The following is a 519-nucleotide window of genomic DNA, read 5'->3' on the forward strand; positions in this document are numbered from 1 at the left end:
TACTACATTGAGATAGCGTTGGCTAGCACTTTCTGCTTAATGTTCAACTTCATCAAAATGCCGTTTCGCGGCTCGGGACGTCCGCGAGCATCCCCCTTTCGTAAGGTTGTAGTCGATTGTACAATCATGACATGGTTGAGGGGCTTCTCCAGCCGGTAGGTTCTGTTCTGCCAGATCTTGGACGGTAGACGGTTGCTGTTGAACTTCCAGGTCGTGATCTTCACGTTGCCCACAAAGTTGGGAGACGTTTTCGCTTGGTCGTGTCATTGATGTGGTCATGAAGAAATTCGGCGACAATGTAAGTGGAGATGACGACAATAAAACCAGCAGCGGATTGCTTAATTGTACGGCGGAGAAGCAAACTCTGGGATCTCAGGGCGCATGGAAATTTACGCGATGGCCTTCAGCGACCAGGGTGCGAATGCGACAACATATTTGACTGGACGATTCAGAAACACGGAGGCTGGAACCCGGAATCAAGAAGACATCCAAAGTGGCCGACAAGTCGAAAAACGGCCG

The sequence above is a fragment of the Exophiala oligosperma genome (assembly GCF_000835515.1).
Source record: "Exophiala oligosperma strain CBS 72588 unplaced genomic scaffold supercont1.46, whole genome shotgun sequence".
Taxonomy (NCBI): Eukaryota; Fungi; Ascomycota; class Eurotiomycetes; order Chaetothyriales; family Herpotrichiellaceae; genus Exophiala; species Exophiala oligosperma.